Source organism: Columba livia, chromosome 4, assembly GCF_036013475.1.
Source record: "Columba livia isolate bColLiv1 breed racing homer chromosome 4, bColLiv1.pat.W.v2, whole genome shotgun sequence".
Classification (NCBI taxonomy): domain Eukaryota; kingdom Metazoa; phylum Chordata; class Aves; order Columbiformes; family Columbidae; genus Columba; species Columba livia.
This window is the reverse complement of record NC_088605.1, coordinates 34,489,658-34,509,130: the sequence shown is the minus strand read 5'-3', so window position 1 is coordinate 34,509,130 and position 19,473 is coordinate 34,489,658. Positions and strand designations below refer to the sequence as shown.

The following is a 19,473-nucleotide window of genomic DNA, read 5'->3' as shown; positions in this document are numbered from 1 at the left end:
AAAGCATGATGTCTTCAAAAGACAACCCCAGAGCCTTCTGCCTCAGGACAGCACTGATCACAATGGTGCTGAAATGTAGTTGTTTTTTTGGCAGTTGCAAGTCAACAATATCCTTGTGATGAAAATACCAAGTCAACTCTACTGAGTAACTGACTGTGGGAAATGAAGGTGCCACATCTCTCCTCTACAGCTGTCAAATGCATGATTTATTTTACAGGAAGAAACATCAACTTCTGCAGTGCCTCAAAAGAAGCCTCTGTCACTAAGCGGGGTTAATGGGTGAACTTGAGGGTCTTATTTCAATGGCTCCAGGGGGAAGAACCTGAAGTCCATCCATCAGTGAGTAGAAGGACAACCACCTTCTGCCATCAAGAGCCATGCAAGTTTGTAAAGGTCTTTCAAATTCTTCAAAATAGGCAGCAAAGGCATGCAAAGTTTCAGCAGTCATCATCTAACACCAAGCCAGCTTCACCCTCCATCAGAATACATTAATTATAAAGCAAACCTACAAAGCCAGAAATGAAGGCGAGCCATATAAAACACCAGGGATGCCAAGTTCCTTCACACCAGTGTTTACCCAGCAGAAAGGAAAAAGCAGAAACAGGAAAAAGCAGAAACAGTCAATCCTTGTAAGAGAAGGAAACATCAACAATTATAACCTGAAGCAGGCTGTAAAACCAGGAGCACCTATGCACCTATCTCCTACTCTTGGTCAATGGTAACATTGCACTTCCCCTGCAGACTTACACCTACAGAGCAGAACCTACATGCAGGTCACTGTATTTTTTGTATTAGGACAAGTGGACTCCTACCAGTATTTTTCAGAGCTATCAAGGCATCTGGTTCCAGTCAGCTTCACCATCACCTCCTGAGCTGTGAATACCCAACGGATGGCTGAAGCAAACCCCTTCAGAAGCCTGGCTACATTTGCCAGCCTGAACCTTCACACTCAGGTTAACTGGGAGAAAAATAGCTTAATGCCTGCCTTGTGTCACCTGGCACCATCTTCCTCTGCCTCAGAGAGATCATGGTCAGAGATGGCCAGGCTGGCAGGGGGGAGGAGAGGAGCCAGCTGGAGCTGCAGGGGGAAGGAGCAGCCCCAGTTCCAGCAGCAGCAAAGGAGCACCTCTCACTCCATTCTCCTCACAGCCTTCAGTCCCATCCCAATTTTGTCTCATGCTAACACTGCTCTTCGCATCAGCAACTTTGTGACCAAGACCCAGGAACTTAAGCAGGCTTCCAAGCAACACTTCTTTCTGTAAGGCTTTTTTTGTGTGTTTGAACCTAGATCATGGCTCTCATCCTACTACACATGTGACAGCGCAACCAAGAGAGGAGGGCACTCCAATATGGGAGCAGGAAGGAGCAGCTGGGGAGAACAGGGAGGAAAACCTTAATCCAAAACTGCTAATGAAGCCCCTGTACTTCGAAACCACAGCTTCAAACTTAGACTCTGCGACCTCCAGCATCTCTTTGGGGAGAGCACAGGAAAATGCTTAACACTCCCAGAGACCCATGTTGGAGTCAAACTTTCTGGCATTATGTTGAAAATAATTACCGTTTGTTTTTTCTTCTGGTTTATCACTGTCCCACGGTGGAGGAAGGGAAGAATAATCTCCAAGAAACATAAGCAACTGCTAATGCAGATGGGACCTAAGAAAGCATTTTTCTACCCTACAAGAAAAGAGGAGCTCATTTAGACATGGAAGCAGGGCTGCCTGCCAGGAACTCCTTTCATGAACTCTTGCCATCCTTAACAGGACAGCCAATTTTTAACCATATCTCCTACAAATGTAGTAAGGCTGGTAGCTCCCTTTTCTCACTCCGTTTTTATCACCTGCTTCCTTCTTAAAGGGGGCCACAGTCAGGAGCAGTCGCCTTTATCGACAGACATTCAGACATCATAAAATTATTCCCAAACAAGCACTGAGCATGCAAGACACTAACCCCAACTCAGCGGCATTTGCCTGGAGGGGCAGGTCACCAGGAGCCTGTGAGGATCCAAGCCCCACGCAAGAAACATGACGTGCTGACGCCACAATTCACGGAGAGACTATTTTGACCTTCTTTGAAGCTTTCTTTATTGCACTATTCGTGCTAGTCCTGCAGTTAGTCTAGACTATTTTCGCAACTAGATGCTCCAAAAACATGGTGGAGGCTACCCCTGACAAGTTATAAACTGTCCTAATGCTGCAGACGTGACTGGGAGGAAGATTGCTGTGGAGGTCAGAGCGCGCAGGGTCTGCTGGAGCTAGGTCAGCACAACCCAGCCAGGAACACGGAGACCAGGAGGAGATCAATCAATAACACTGCTCTGACTACTGCACGGTGCTCTGGAAAATGAGCTTTCTATAGAGAAATCACACCGGCAGCCTGGGGTGAAGTGCACAAGCCAACCTGCTGAGACAGACTCAGCTGAAAGAAGAGAGTCACCACAGCAGAAGGGAGGAGAGCAGGGGTATGGCAATGTTTTTATGAGTAGTCCCCCAAAGGGCACTGAGCAAGTAGTTGTCAGCACAGCATTCTTAAGATGCAACAAACCATCCTGAATTTCAGCTCCAACCTACTTCACAAGATGTATTTTTCTAAGATTCTTTACGCAAGACTCTTCAGAAGGAAACTCAGAGCACTTGTTTATTTTTAAAGATATATTAGGAAAATATGAGTTATTTTCAAGAGCTACTCGTCTTTAAAGACACATGAGAAAATATGTAAGTGATGGCTGGATTAAAATCTACACATACATATATCTTTTTTTTTCATTCCATAATGTCCAATAAACACCTTGTAGTCCTCCCCGCTCTCTGCTAAAACATTCTAGTAAGTTTGACTTTGGTTTTTCCCCAACGGAAGATAATAGTCCTGCCATACAGAAAGTGCAACCTTTGAGAACAAAGAGATCTTCACTAGAATTACAGCAACTGTAGACAGAAAGTGAAAGCAACAGCATGTCAGGCATTAAATCTGAACAGTACAAGATGTTCTCTTCCCTTCAGTTTTCCTCCCTCTGACAGCATCTGGATAACTGAAAAGGCACAAAGGTTATCCCAAAAACATACGCTACTCCAGGCCTACGGATTTTTTTTTGTTTTTTAAATATATTTCTATGGAAGTAAAAAAAATAATCTGAAAAAGTAATTCCTCATTCCAAATCACAAAGCATCCAATTAGAAGATTTGCCAGTATATGGAAATGTCGCTAATGGCTGTGAGAAGGTAAGGCAGGATAAGATACTTTGAGGTGCATTTGTGAATCAAGTAGTAACCTTTCCCCAGAGCTGTGAAAAAACATCTGTACCCCAGAGCACTTGTGCAGAATACTGAATGGTATCTATTTCACTTTTCTCTGCAAATACAGAACTGACAATATTTTTTCTTTCTAAAGTTATCTTGTGCTTTGCTGATAAGCTTTTCAAGTATTCCCTTTGTTTGCTAATGCTGATGCAGTTCAGAAAAGCATCAATCACCCTGTGTGACCAAACAGATATGCTGAAATGAGACCATACGCTAATTTTAGGATTCGGAGAACTGGGTTCTGTATTTGCCTCTGTGCCAAGGCTGTTCCGGGATACGCGGAAACATGATCTTATTTTAAGGAACAGTACTTGGAGCAAAATTCTGTCCCTTGGTCACAGCTTGGACTCTGCCTTCATATAGGATTTTGCATATAGGACCACCTTTTTCAACTGTTTCACTGCGGATGCCTGTACATGTTCAACCATATGGACTTCAAGCAAACACGTGCTTGGAAGTCAAGCTAGTCAGAGGGATTGAGACTCTTTCTGGCTAGGAAAACCTGCTAGCCTTATCTCCTTTGAAATAACTCAGAAATGTGAGATTGACACTGAAACACAGACAACTGAACTGCACTTTACCCAGATGCTCCAGTTTTGGACACCTGAAATCCTCCTGCCCGCAGCCCACAGGGAGACCTCTACCCTGTGCATTTCCCACCTGCCACGAGGAGGAGAATCTTGCCATTGATGCTGTGGAAGCAGAATTAACACGCCTTCTTTCTCATAACCTCAAATTATGCAAACATCTGTATCTTTTTTGGAACCAACAGCAAAACACATAATTAAAGTAGCATTAGCAAACGAGGAAAATGGGCCTGCCTTGCCATTCTCAGAGGTGGAAGGGATAAGGCTTCAAAACAAAATCCTGAAGCTCTTGGCATTGGAAAACAGAGATATGAAGCAAGATAACACATGAAACCCTACAAAAGACATTTTGGATTCACGGACAGCTAGACAGCAAAACTTACCCTCTCTGATCTTTCAACTGCATGTATTTACAGTGCCTCTTTCATTTCCTAGGAATATTCTGTCTGTGATGCCCTGTTGAACAGGGAGGGATGGGGGAAACATCACAACTCACTGGTAGATTTGCTTATCACTAAGCATCCCTTGCCTTGCGCTCCCTTAAAGCGTACCTGATGTCAGACTGCTTCACAGACCCAGCTCCTGTGCTGACTGTACCCCAGACCCACACTACAGCTATGGCAGTATTTTTCCTCCTCTTTCCTAACACTTTGGTGGCAGCAGCAAAGATGTTGAGAACATGCTACATCCTTCCTCCCCACCACCAAGAAAAATAATTCACCACAGGCAGGAAAGGTGGTATCTTATTTGCTCATGTGCCTGCAGGAAGGAGGAAAATCCATCAAGAAAGACAAGAACTGGAGAGCAGGCAGAGCGGGAGTGTGCATGTCCTGGGCAGATTGGTATAAGGCTTGGCCTGGCCATCAGGAAGAATGTGTACAGGCAACCAATGAGCAATACTTCACCTGCTTCCCCAGGCTCCCAAACCAAACATGACCGGGCTACAACATGACCGTGGTTGGTAAGGGGAAAGCTCTGTGGGGTGATGAAATACCTGAGAACCCAGGCTGCTAAGTCATGAATTCAAGCTAGCAACAGCTACACAACTTCCCAAGCCTCTGCTTGGTAGGGACCAGGCTGTGCCCACCTTCAGCTGTAGGGAGGTGCAAGGCAGATGGAGGAGGAGAGAAGCATTCAGTATACCCCTCTCTTATGCTGCTGTACCCAAGAAAGACACACAAAGGTAGAAGAAAAGCCCAAAGAAAAGCCCATGCATCCTCAACGGACAGAGAGCAAAAGCCACTCCTATCAACCCAACACTGCCTGGAAGAACAAAAAAAAAAAAAAAGAAAGGAGTATTAAAATAAGCATTACAGACTGCCTGATAAACATGCCGAGGAAAACATACAATGGGAACTCATACTGTATATACAGTGTGTTTCATCAGCCCTATAACATTTCTGTTCCACCCAAAGGGTGTTAACATGCCCTGGCTGGGATTCAGACATTACACATCAAAACAGACTCTTTCCTTTGGTTTCCATGTAAAGCTTATTCTCCCTCAGCAGCAAAGATGTGAGCTGTTATTTTGCAGTGATCTCAGGTATTATCAAAGGTAGCCCTCAGATTTGCAGAATAGAAGTGCACTGAAGAAAAGCCATCTTATTTTAATACAACAGAACCAGAGGGCTGGTTATTTGCTTCTGGACTTGGCTGGAATTACACAATGCTTCAGTCTCTCAATACCTACAATAAAATTCCCCTTGCACTGTCTCCCGTGTTGAACACTGCCATGACACTTGAACAATACAATGCCTGTGGCTGAGCCCATTCACTTTTCTGGCATCACAGTGACTTACATCAGCTGGGAACTTGGCTGAGGCTTCTGACAAATAGATTCCTAAAGATCATCTTCACAGCATCCCAACCTCAACAAACACCTGCATACCCATGAATGTCTGTAAGTCTGGTGACAATACAAAATTATTGCTTTACTTTCAGCTTTAAAGGAATACTTTGTTTCCTGGGGGTTTCTGCCATTTGTTTCCCAGGTCTTGCCTGACGTGAAGATGGAGATGTCAGATTCTGGTGGCATCAGGATGACAATGCAAGTGACGGCCAACAGTATGTGATTAGAGAAAACTCTTCCGCTGTCACCTCCTCCAGGAGTCTCAAAAGCAGCAGTAACATCTACCTGATTTATTTCTTTCTTGAGCTTTAAGTCTGATGATTACTCAGACCTTGTCTTCAGTATCTGGGATACCCATTTTTCCCAAAAAAAGCTGCCTAGAAGAGACATGGTGGTAACTTTTCAGTAGTTCAGCTGTACCGCACTCAGCTAAGTTTGGGAAGGGCTTGTTTACAAAAAGAAAATTGTTTGCATGGTTGTGAGGGAATAATTAATTCCTTGCATTGGGGAGCAGTTATCCCCCCCAAATCAATTTTATTCTGGAATTAAGTGCCCACACACAACTTCGCTCCTGAGTACACATGTAATAGCTGCTGCTGCTTAGCTGTGTCTGTTGGTATCCACAGAAGCCAAACCCCATCCATTCTTGAAAGCTGTCAAGAAAACTCAACGTTTGACATCTGACTCATAAAAAATTTTCCAGCCTGGTGAAAACCAGAAGGCTATTAAGGCTCAACCAATTATCAAGAATCACTTATTTTACCATACTGATGCAACTCAACAGCATTTTTTGTCTCTCTGTGGCTCTGGTAGATCAACACATTCTTACATGCTCTATGACTAAGTTTACAGGAGACATCCCTAAAACTTTTAACAAGCACAATATGTTTCCTACATATGTCCCTCTGAAAGCAGCAGAAAATCACACATACAAGTATCTGCAAGATCAGGATCTTAAATTGTAAAAATACTTCTGAAAGCCTGGGCAGACTTCATCTCTGTGTCCTGTCTAGCATTCTTCTGCCTAAGTACAGGGTCAGTGGTTTATGGGGTGCTAAACATAAGAAAAGCAGCCATCATAACACAAAAGTCCTTAATCTCAGTGTTCCCACACTGGCGGCTTGTGAGGCTCAGGCAGGATTGCAGAGAAGACAGTGACATTTCAGAGGCACTCAGAGAGGCAGAAAAATTATTCCAGATAGCTAACACAGAGAAATGTATTCAAGGAAGAGTTTTCACATTCACTGGCCATGACCTGCACCTGATGTAATCCACCTTGCTTGGATTGGGTTTGTTTCTCACAGCTACCTTTGTTTGTATAACGTACTGTTCTGCAACACACAGCAAAAACTATTTGCACACGGCACTAAAGTGTGATTTAATATTTGCTTAAAGCTTTCGTTTTATTGTCTGGGCAAGGGCAGTTTCTGCCACTGAAGTTAATAGCTAACCCACACCTACACTGTTGCTACCCAAACTTCTGATCACTAGCACAGCATCCACAACCGAGAGCAAAAGACACAAACTGTCTCTGCTTAACCTCACAGTGAGCACCAAAACCAGCCCTTTTAAGAAAGTAGTTCCTCCTTTACTTCCAAGAGATGGTCTTAAAGAAAAGTATATGCTACTTCAGATTTGTAGAAAACACTCTCCCGCTTACTTAGACACTTGTTTTACAGACAGATCACAGCAGGCACAGACCCGAGGGACTGGGATCATCTGAATCACCCACACTGTGCGCTGGAAACATGTCTGTCACATGCACTTATTTACAGTTACAAAAATAGCACCATGAAAGAAGCAGATGTGTCGAGCACAAAAAATAAATTGGATTAGTTATTACAGAGATATTGCTTGGCACTGGAGAATTTAACAGAGAAATGTCTTTCTTTTGTACATACACTTGAAAGGCTTGCACTTGAAGAGTATTAAATGCTTAATACTGACACTTGTTATAACGATATGATGTAATTCTCCTTTTTATAAAAATGCTCCTCTTTCCACAGCCACAGGACACACAGAAATTTAACTCATTTGCCTGCTGAGATATGAATAGTTAATAGGTTTGGTTACAAAATGTGCTCTTAATTTAAAGTTTTTTGTGTTGACCACAGACCAACAGCAATGAGACAGCCTCAATTTCTGATCTGCAGCTATTTCTATCTTGGAAGTTTCCTAAAATACTACTGAGCTAGAGTGAGACCACTGCACTCATCTTCATTTCTCATCTAAGCCAGATAAATATTATCAAACTAAACAAAGCTAGTCTTCATCAGCTTCTCTCATTAATGTCAAATTTCCAGAACAGTTCTGATATCCAAAGAATTAAGTTCTGATATGCTTGAATGCAATGTTTGCAAATGTGAGAGAATTAGACCTCTGGAAGTAAAGTCCTTCATTATACCGTACTACAGCTCTAGCAGAGCAGTGATTGTCCAGGCTTCTCCCCAACACCCAACATTTGGGCCGACAGAGCCCAGGAGCACGTCTCTGCGTGTGAGAAGGATATTCATTCAAGCTTCCACAGCCGCCCAATGTTTGGCCCTAATTCAGCAGCTAATTCTCAAGGTCAAGAAGAACCTTCTAGCTGCTGACTGATTTGTGGAAATGGAGTAAAAACATCTGCATTCATTTCATGTCATCAGCAAAGCCGACATCAGAGGTAATAACATCTTCTGGTTACTGTTGATCTGACCAAGACCTAAGTGGATGACCTCAAAGGTGGGAGAGCAAAAAAAAAAAAAAAAGCCCACCACATATTTTATACCTGATTTTTTATACCTGATTCTATTAGCAATTCACATCTCAACATGAATAAAGTTCAAGCACAACTACCAGATGAATGACTGACTCCCTTTCATCATACTGGATGTCATCACCTCCACTGTACTTTCTGTATGAACTTGCCACAATATTTCAAAAGGTTACTTCCGCGACTGAAGATGCTGCTGCTTTCCATCCTGCAAGGCCGTCACACAGATCACTGGGTGCGAAAAGTGGCACCCAGATAAACCAGGGAGAGCGACTCCTACCCCCTACTGCTAAAAGAGTGCTGTCATGCCAAGTCAAATTTACCAAAAGATGAAATAACTAATAAAATTGTAATAATTTTCCAAGTTCAGCTCTCATGCTTCTTTGCTCTGTATTCATTCTTTCATTTTTGCCAACTGGGAAATGAAAACCAATGGAGTCGGTTTCACTTTTGTTTATATTTGGTTTCAATTTTATCCTCAAGTTTTGCTTTCATCTTTTTCATGTAACACTGTTGGGATTTCAGATCCTGCAGGAAAGCTTTCGGTAACTTAAAAACCTTAGTCTCCTATCCTGCCTTTTTTGGTAATGTGGAATTATTTTTATTTTTGATAAACTTTATAAGATGCTGTCACAATTTTGGAATGTGTCTGGGGGTAGGAGGTGTTTTGATTTTACAAATTAACATGCCACATCCAATTAAATTCAGTAGTTTAGTATTTTCCACTGGATTCATCTCTCGGGTGCATATAAAGCACAGTTCCACAATTCGATGGAATGCCTTAAAAGAGCAACCAGTGCACCAAATGCACAAAAGCCTGTATCACACACCAAGTGCATGTTTTATATATATATATATATATGTGCATGAAATGCCCATAAAGACATAAACTTAACTGCTACTTGAACTAACAGAAGAATTAAGGCATTATCCTGCTTACATAAACCTGTAAAAGGTTTGCTTGCAATGCTGTCAAGCAATGTCCAACACGAATAGGAATATTACAGTACAGATTTTGTCTTCTGTGTGCTCAGGAAGCCCCTCAAGTCACACATATCCTTCCATACACATCAAAAAGCAGAACTTAACCACACTTTCAGACTTTCTTAAAACAAACCGTAAGCAGTAGTTCCCTCTTTTGTGCTGTTATCAATGTTAAGCATGTAAGTCTTTAAATTAAAAAGTACTTAAAATAATTATGCAGCAAAAGTGAAACGGTTAGACAAGATCCACTGTCACACATAGTTCGAATGAAAGGACAAATATAAATACTTTTGCTTTTGCAACACCTTAACTCCATTCCTAGATATGCTGGGAGCTACACATCAAACCTGTAAAGCTCAGCTGAGAAACTATCAAACCATAATCTGATCTATTCGTTAAAGGGCAAAAATATGAAAATTATTACTTCCAAACTCATTTGAAAGCCAGCAACTTGTATAGCAACAACTGAACGTTAAAATAATTTAAAGTTAGAATTTAGTTCTGTACCTTTGGTGAAACAACATGCCACGTGCAGCTGAATTTTCTCCTGGATTCCTGTGTCCAAGCTGCAACAAGATAAAAGTCTGCTTTGTACTGAAGACTGCTGTACATTTGATGCAATTCGCCCCTGAGCAAACAAAGGGGTCAGAAGATTTCCAACACACACAGAGCCAGGTTTCCAGTATACTGCACATCAAGAAACCAAACATTACTCTACTGCTTACCACTTCTTTATTTACTCCCCAGCTCATTGAAAAAAAAAAAAAAAACAGCAATTTTTCATCAACTTCCAAAAAATTGGAGACATATCCAGCACTAATTGGAAGAGCAAGTTTTAAAACTGTTTTATAGTCTATCAGTAAGAAATATGTGCTACACAACGTGTTATTTATGCTATACACAAAGTGTCTATTTCTATATTTTAATATATATGTAGATATGTAGGTGTGCATTTACATCTATATGCAAACGTTAAACTCTTAATGGCTAACATGCATTTCTTTCCACTAACTGTTAACTATTGATTCCACTTTCTCTTACTGGATATTTTAACCAATTTTAATCTTTACACGAGAGTTCACACATAATCAATACAAGGAAGAACCTTCATACAGTTCCAGCAAAACTTCTGAAAAAAAGATGGGGAAATTATTAAATTACACTTAATGATTTTTCCATAATGCCATTTCTACATGAGGAATATGCAACTTAATAAATCTGTTCCTCTCATTCACTGTACCCAGAATCTTTTTGGCCTGCTTATTTTTTGTTTGGTTTTTACACTCGTGATCTCAAAGGACAGACCAGAAAATGTTTTACACTAATCACAGTTTATTGCAGCATAAGCTATAATAAAACTTCTGTAAACACTACCTTATGGTTTATGCCCTCAATATCACAGTCATTGTAGGCCTTTGAAGAATTGTGTTTCAAAAGGGCAATCTTTATGAACAAGTCACAGAGATAAGTGAGAGTCCCACAAAAAGAGTAACACGTGATTAGTTTTACTTCTTTACCTACAAATGGACTATGACTTTCAACATAAGACCCACAAAATATAAATTGAGGTTCTAATCCTGCAAACATCAGAGTAATTTTGCTGGGGTACCACTCCTACGCAATGTTAAATGTGTACAGGATGCACTTCACCTGACTGCAACATGTGTCAGGTTAACAAGCACACGACCACTGTAGAAACACTTTTCTGCTGGAAGTTTCATAGCTTCTCTATGTTATCTGCAAATGGACTGTAGCTTATGCTTCTCAGTGGAGAAGGTTTCCTTTTGCAATTTTCAGCAATAATTCTTTATCAGAATCTGCAGTAATTCTTTGTGGGCAGCCAGTGCCCAAAATTTGATACTGAACTATTCTGACTTCTTAGTTGCACAGCAAGTTCCTCTCCAAGAGGCTGCCTAATCACTTGTGAACTCACACAAACTCCTGACATACCTGAAGTGGCCCCACACACCACAAGGTATATATTGCAGGACAAACAACTCCTGTTGCTTTGAAGCTGCCTCCCAACTGTTTTATTTGGGTCTTGTTTATCTGTCCTGTTACCTATTCACTTTCTTCATGACACTAATAACTTTAAAGAACATCACCACAAGCTCTTCAGTCACGTCTTTCCAAGCTACTTGCTTTTTCACAAAAGCTCTCTCATACCCTTGAATGTCTTTGATGCCCCTCTCTGTAGCTGATGAGCTTTCACTACATCCTTTTTGAGATGAGGGAAAAAAACCTGTTGTTAACACTACTCAGGAGAGGGAAGCAACATGGGTTTATAGTGGCATGACAGTGTTTTTTTACTCCTAATAATTCCGAACATGCCTTCTCCTTTCTTAGCAACTTCTGGGCACAGAGCTTATGATTATCTGTGTTATATGATAATTTCCTGAGTAAAAAGTCAGTTCTAACTTCATCTTTGTGGACAGAAAGATCACATTCCCTTCCATGCGCATTACACTTAGATTACACTTGCATCCAGACTTCGAATATGAGATCCTTCTGCAATCTTTGCAGTTCAGCCTTTGAGATTTTACTGTTCCAGTTGAGCTAATACTACCACCAAACTTGTCACATCACCACCTGTCCCTTCATCTGCTGAACAGCACAGAGCCTGGGCAGACTCTGGGGAGGACAACTGGCAATCTCCTTTCATTGAGCAAACTGACCATGACCATATGACCCCAAGCAACCTGATCCCACTTTGAAACTGGCCCTGTTCTAAGAGGGACTGTATCAACCAGACCTCAACAACACTCAGCAATGCCTTTTGAGAGAGCTCCAGAAGACTTCAGAAGACTCATGACACAGAACTCCTCCTCAACAAAAGTCAGGCCTAGTTTTTGTTAATGTATCACATTTATACCCATATTCATCAATCCCATTCACTACTTCCTTGCAAACAAGTAAACAAAAATGACTACCCTAGAGTTCTCAGTCTCCCCAGAACCCTCAAAAAACTGACAGTTCATTTGTCACCTTCTGTTTCTGAAGCACTAAGGCAGAGTTACATAAAATGTGAAATTGCTGATACTTTACTTGTTAAGTTCCTTCAAAATTCTTCAAGAAGTATCACCACCTGCCATCTACTCCATCATCATTCTCCACAACAGTTCATTGTGATACCCTTTCTTACAGACACTTCAATTTAGGGGAAATCCTCCAATGTGTTCACTCCCTGAAAGAAAGAAAAAGCCTCCTGCAGGGCAATCTCCTTAAACACTTTGTCAGTGAAGCAAGGCTCAAAGAATTTGATTCACTCTTCTGCTATGACTTTATCATCCTTGGGCACTCCCTCTACACATGGATCACTTATCAGCAGGCTTCCTGCTTTTGATGCATTTCAAACACGATTTACGCATAATTTTCATGCCTTTAGCAACTTGTTCCATGACTTTTTGGAGCCTACCTTATTGTGTTTAACATAGATTTTATGTTTTTTTCCACCTTTCCCAATTAAAGACAAAGCTTCAACTTTTGAAAGATGTCTTTTTACTTCTGCTGAGCTCCTTTACTTTGCTTCTCATCCTGTTCAACTTTTCTGGTATTTGTCAGATGCCATGCAATTGCCCTGAGCCTCTACTATAGTGTCTTTGAAGAATTACATGCCATCTGCAAGTATTTTACATTTCTGGCTGTCTTTCACCATTTATTTTTTTCCTTGCTTTATGAAGATTAACTTTTGAAAATTAAACACTGCCACAACAACCCTTGGCTTTATTGCTCCTGAAGCAACACTGAGTCTAAGTACATTATGATCGCAGTCACATCACAGCTGGACAGCATTTTTAACATAAAATTCTGAACTTAATTCTTGCTGGCCAGGACTTTGCCAGAGCTGCTACCCACAGTACCCTTACCTGCTACACCTAAGCAGCAGGTTTTTTTAGCTTCTAAAAAGTTAGTATCTGGGCAAATTTCATGTTGGAGCATGACAATCTATGCAGGGGCAACTGAAGCCTCTCACTATCATCGCATTTCCTACTCTTGTAGCTTTTTTACTCTCCCTTAATATCCGATAGTCATTGTCAACATCTTGTTTGGGCATCAAGTCAGCCCTAATCTCTACTCTTCCTATACAGGCCTAGAACATCAGTTCACAAGATCCCGTGTAACTTCCACTTACTTCCTCTTTAACAAAAAGTATCCTGCTTCATGCACGTGCAAGCCACTCGGTTCTCTGTATGCCATCTGTAGTCTGTCTCTACAATCTCTGAGCTTCCACAAAGTTTTCTGATGCTCCAAGTGTTATATCACAGAGATGTTATAATACCAGTTTTATAACCATGGGGATGATGCTCCTCTTCAAGACAGGATGTGTCATGACAAACTTTACATTTTTCACCCGTCAGTTTTTCCCCACCGTTTCTTTACTAAAGTTATATTAATGTATACATAGTCTATATAAATAAGTATATGTTTTAATTTAAGGCATACATAGCCCGGCTACAATTTTATCTAAATAAAGCACATTATTCTAATGTAGACTCTTCCTATCCAAATAAATATTTCCATTTCCTCTTGAATCTTAACTCCTTTTTTCTGCATCATTTACTCAACTGTGCATTAAGACACTGCCTCTCTCCAACTCCACCTGGCACCAATTATTGAAAATCTCCATGCAACGATGACCAGGGTCTTTAACCCCCATTGCTAAAAGCCTGCACGTTACTTCTCAAACCTCTTAGCTGCTCCTTCCCATGTAACATGGCCTGTGATGAACAGCTCTGTTCAAGGCATCTTCTGAAGTGTGACACTTTTGTAGTCAGCAAGTAACGAGGTGGCACCACAAAGCCATGTGTCAAATATAATATCTGACCACTCTACCTACCTCTGCCGACTAGCTGGGACCTCCAGCCTCACCAAGACACCACCGGGTCAGCAGACCGACACCTTGCCAGCCCTGTACCTAGCTGAAGAACTGCAACACAGCACATGACCATGATAAAGTGACGCTGTGTCAAAGGAGCTGGCACTCTCAGACCTTCCACCACCATTTACTAGTGAAAAGGAACCGCTGCAGACAGGGGACATGTGAAGTAATTCTCCAGTGGGACATTAACAACAGGGGTCAGAGAAGGACACTGATGTCTCCAAACGGGCTGGCAGCATGGAGAGATTGCAATTTCAGATGGAAACCATCTGCCTCACAGATCAATTCTGCTACTTTTATAATTATGTAACTGTTTCTGTATTCAGGTGGATTTAAATGTTGCTGCTCCACTCAACTCTCTTTTTATGGTACTAATGCAGGCATTCTGCAAAGGTTATTATATGCAAACCCATTAAGACTTAAATAATATAACTATAAACTTAAACATGCCGTATTTCACCTCCAGAAACTGAGGGTCTAGTTTACAACTGCTCCTACACTCAAGAGACTGCTTTGTGCAAGACCTTACCAGCACAGTAAGCCGGACTACAAATTATAACCATACGCTAACCAGGAGAAAAGTTTCACACTCTGAAATTCCTTTATCTGAGCTATGTATCTAAATAAATAAGCCTCAAACACTCTGCTGTTTAGGTGCTCACACTAATCAAAAGGGGAATGTAAAGACCTAAATTTCTCTAGGAACCTGAGCTGAGAGATCCGATTCTTCAAGCACTTGCAACTTTGACCTCAGACATTGCGAGACGCTTGGAATTTGACCCTCGGCACTACACACAAACAAAACCCCCGTTCATAAATTTCCTCTGGGGGAAGACATCCAGGGCTTGGCGCTCCGCTTGCTGGTGCGGAGCAGGACAGTGCTCCGCAAACCGCCACGCAAGGAGCACTGCCTGTACCTACAAGAAAAGAGGCTATTCCCCAAAAAAACAACCAAAACTAAAAAAAACAAAAACAACAAACAACACAACCAAACAAACACCAAAACCAGAATGGAGAGCACAGCTCAAGGCTGCCATGTGTTCCAATGATGCACTTGCTAACGCTGGATTCACTGAGGCCATACAGCAGGGGGAATTAGAACCAGAAATGAGAAATGCTTGCCTTCTAAAGGTGCGTTTACTTTAAGATAGAGGCGGAAAGGCCTGCTGCACAGCAGCGAGGAAACACCCCTCGCACAGCGCCTGCCCTGTGCAGCGCTCCACACAACTTCCTCCTTCCGCCACTCCCGCACAACCCACCGGCCGCGGCCCAACTGCCCCTGGCGCTGCGCTCCGCTCCGCCTCGCCTCGCCGCGCCAGCCCCTCCTCTCCCCGCGCCTCTGCCGCCATCCCCTCACAGCAGCACGGCTTCCCCCCGCTCCCCAGCCGCCATCGTGGGCCATAACCCGCCCCGCCGCTTGTGTAACGGGCCGTGCGCGGGGCGGGGGCGCGGAGGGGGCGGGGCCCCGAGGCCGCCCCGCGAGGCCCCGCCCGCGCAGCTCCAGGCACCCGCGGGGGCAGCGCCCCCCCCCCCCCCCAGCGCGACCCCCGCCCGCAGCCCCTCCGGCCGCCCGCGCTGCGCCGCCGCCGCCACCCCCGCTCCCCGCTTCCTTATTGGGGCTACCGGCAGCATCCGAGCCCGCAACAAGTGCCCCCCGGCCCGGCCCGCGCCGCGCCCTGGCCCTCCAGATCCAACGCCCCCGCCTTTGTCTGCGCGCCGGAGCCCCCGCACCGGAGGGCGACGGGTACCCCCACACACACCGCAGCTCCGCCGCAACCCGCCGCCCTCTCCCCCCCGCCCCGTGCCGCTTCCCAAATGCAGCGGCGGAACCGCGCTCGGCCCGGCTGCTGCAGCCCGACCTTTTGTTTTTAAACCGACGTGCATCTGCCCGGCAGCCCCGCCGCCCCGCATGCGAAAATACCAGCAATGCGAAAGAAAAAAAAAAAAAAGTATACTTATTTTTTTTTTTAAATAGCAAAAAAAAAATTAATTACCTTGCTGGCCCGTTTTCGCGGCCCTTATATAATTCCTCAAGGTTACCGCCGTTGCCAGGGGACGCGAAATGGAAATGAAAACAGGCTCTGAATAATCGCGGGAGCAAAACTAAAAGTTAACTGCCTCCGCCCGGGCGGAGAAAGGTCCAGATCGAAAGCAAAACAAGGAGAGGAAGCGGCGAGGCCGCCGGCGCTTGGAAATCCCCCCGCCTCTCCGCCGGGCCGGGCCGGCCGCGCAGGCGGCGGGGGCAGGGCTGCGGCAGCGGGCGCGGAAGCGCTGCGCCCGGCACCGCCGCGGCACGGCAGGGAGCGGCACGGCGCTGCCCCCGCCCCGGCCACGGCAGCCGCGCACACCGCTCGGCCCCTTCCTTCCTCCCCGAACCCCCGCGCCCCGACCATCCCGGGGAGCCGACCGAGCCCTTACGTGGTGGGGGATTTCAGGACTAAAGCTTCCCCGGGTGCGGCTATAGGACCACCGGTTCCTAAAGCATCTTTGTATGTTTTCAATTCAAGGTCCGACTGGCGCGTGGACATCTTACAATCATTCATAGGTTGACTTGTGACTAAGATAACTAAGTGAGGTGGTTAGTAGGTCGAGAGAGGCTCTCCTCCCCCTCTACTCTGCCCTGGTGAGACCGCATCTGGAATATTGTGTCCAGTTCTGGGCCTCTCAGTTCAAGAAGGACAGGGAACTGCTGGAGAGAGTCCAGCGCAGAATTACAAGGATGATTAAGGGAGTGGAGCATCTCCCGTATGAGGAAAGGCTGAAGGAGCTGGGGCTCTTTAGCTTAGAGAAGACTGAGGGGTGACCTCATTAATGTTTATAAATATGTAAAGGGTGAGTGTCACGAGAATGGAGCCAGGCTCTTCTCTGTGACAACCAATGATAAGACAAGGGACAATGGGTATAAACTGGAACACAGGAGGTTCCATTTAAATTTTATAAGAAATTTCTTTACGGTAAGGGTGATGGAGGACTGGAACAGGCTGCCCAGGGAGGTTGTGGAGTCTCCTTCTCTGGAGACATTCAAAACCCACCTGGATGCCTTCCTGTGTAGCCTCATCTAGATGTTCCTGCTCTGACAGGCGGATTGGACTAGATGATCTTTCGAGGTCCCTTCCAATCCCTAACATTCTGTGATTCTGTAACTCCCACCCCCAGCCAGCCCTAAATACGGGGCGGGGGGGTCAGCCCCATGCAAGGCTGGCTGAGAGCTGGAGCCACCAGCCATGGAGGGGCTGAGGGCTGCAGGGGGTGAGGGAGCATTATCCCGGGAGGCACAAGCCCATGGCTCCAAGCAGGCTTTCCCTGAGACCCTGGGGGAGTCCGTGCAGCTGGCTCCTGCAGCACTGATGGCATCAGTCCCTGTGTCTCATCCCCCTCTGCTGAGGTGGGATTCATGGTCTAGGTCTGGTACACACACCATCTGGGACTGACCCTATCTTTGGAAACCGACTAGTCTTACAATTTTAGACCGGGCCGTTTGAATCCAGCGAGTCTCAAGCAGCGTTGCTTCAAGAGAGAGCTCTTGGATTTCAACAAATTTTGCAAGCTGCTGTTGGTCATGGAGTCTATGCAGTGACCAAGGGTGTTCTGCAGAATTTAGATAATCCTGATGCAAACTCCAGCATATAAAATTGACCAAGGAGAGGTTGCAGTACATCATTCCTGGCCTTAACCAAAGATGATGAAGGAAAGGCCCCAGGCACTGGGACATTGGAGGAGATAAGAAACAAGCTCTTTACAAAATGTTATATTTGGAGCGAAAGATGTGCACATCTCTCACGTGCACACATATGTGCACGTGTGTACATACACATATTCAGGTAAGCAAATGGTATACCTATGTGTGCAGCTGCAGGGTGCGTGGCCATCAGCAGTGGGAGGAATGTCAGGACATGGGGATTTGCACAGGAGGGGGCAGAAGTGGCTGGTTATGGAGTGATCTTGTCTCCAGTGGGATGGCAAACAGGTAGGTGGTTGCCAGGCCCCTCTGTGGCATCTGTGGCAGCAGCCCTGGCCATGCCCAGGACACCAAGCTTGTAGTGATGGGGTGGTAAGTCTGCCTTTGTGGGTGACAAGTCTTCCTGTTTCGGAAAGTGCCCTCCTTGCACAGAGGAAAACATAATCACAGAATAATCTAGATTGGAAGAGACCCGTGGATGTCAGGAATCCACTGCATCCCGAAAAATGCTGGGGCCTAGCAGGTACCTGTGGTCCATGCATATGCCAGTGAAGTAGGAAAGGGCAAGGGAGAGGTTTTGGAAGCAAGATGCAGAGTGACAGGCAGGACAGTAAAATCAAGCATCTCCTCCAAAACTTCTCTAGAATGACTTGCAGCAGGATGGCAAAGTCCACACCAATGAGGACACAGGTCCCCAGAGCAGCTGTCAAGGAGCTGCAAGAAAGCCAGGTTCGCATGGCAGGTACTTCCAGAAGAGAGAAGATGAGAAGCACTCATTTCCATGAAGCCACAGAGGAATGAGGATGATGGACCTGGGATGCCTTGGCTTTGAACTGGCATGTTGACTGAACAGATGTGAGGGACACACTAGTGACAGGACACAGCTTGTACAGGAGGATCAGACTGAGCTGTGGCTGGAAGGAAAGGGGCTACAAACTCCAGGCCAAAAGAAGCTGTGAAATCATCTAACTCCAGCAACTAAAGCTGAGTTTTTATAGACTTAAGGTCTGACTAGGGAAACAATAGCATTAAGATGGTATTACTGACTCCGACCAGAGTGGAGGAGATTACTATGCCAGCTGTGATTAGAGAGCAGTAAAGAGATTGAAAGCAAGAAATTTCTAGCCAACTTGTTCCCACTCAGAAATAAGATCTTATAGTCATAACAACTCTGTGGAAGGATCGGTTTGACGCTCAGAAACTGTCACAAAGCTGTTGGGACATGCCAGGACAGAACTCAACTGAGATAATGGGGAGGGCTGCAGCATGCCTGCCTCTGGTGGCTCTGGCCCATGTGTAACAGAAATGGCAAATATCCAGAGAAGAGCAGCAAATATAACTAAAAATATGGAGCGGCCTCAATATTAGGGTGATTCAAGGATTTGAGTGACAAGGGGTTCTTAGGCTGGAGAAGTGATAACCAACAGAAAATGGTCAGACAAGAGAGAAT

The 19,473-nt window shown here is 44.5% G+C and overlaps 1 protein-coding gene across 8 annotated transcripts in view; it reads right to left on the bottom strand.

Annotated features, from left to right (window-relative positions):
* The window catches only part of IRF2 (interferon regulatory factor 2), a 42,783-nt gene extending 26,168 nt beyond the window's left edge, over positions 1-16,615 (bottom strand). For 2 of the 8 annotated variants that reach the window (XM_065061240.1, XM_065061239.1), the window contains exons 1-2: positions 16,339-16,615; positions 9,973-10,031 (exon numbers count right to left, since the gene is read on the bottom strand). The gene's annotated coding sequence lies outside the window, so the exon portion shown is untranslated. Of the gene's footprint in view, positions 1-9,972; positions 10,048-16,338 lie in introns of those variants that run through there. The other 6 variants (XM_065061234.1, XM_065061238.1, XM_065061241.1 and 3 more) reach the window with 4 other exon arrangements.
* Positions 16,616-19,473: the final 2,858 nt, after the last annotated feature.